We start from the raw sequence: 258 nt of genomic DNA, 5'->3' as shown, positions 1-258 counted from the left end.
GTACTATTTCTATTTCGCACTTTTGCATAGCGTGCTTGCTGCTGTTCGTGGTAGGCTTGCAATAACCCAGTCACTTCAAGCACAGCTACAATCCAGCGTGTGGAAGGCTACATGCAAAGGGAGTCCTTGTGTTACGTGTTGTAATAGTTTGTATGACAGTTTGATACTAAATGCACATTAGTTGATATGCATTGGCAAGTTGGCATTGCCTTGGTCATTAACTTGTTGAGATCTGCAGTCAGCTGAAATTCGCTGAGA

The sequence above is a fragment of the Penaeus monodon genome, chromosome 19 (genome assembly GCF_015228065.2).
Source record: "Penaeus monodon isolate SGIC_2016 chromosome 19, NSTDA_Pmon_1, whole genome shotgun sequence".
Taxonomy (NCBI): Eukaryota; Metazoa; Arthropoda; class Malacostraca; order Decapoda; family Penaeidae; genus Penaeus; species Penaeus monodon.
Note: the sequence above shows the minus strand (reverse complement) of the source record.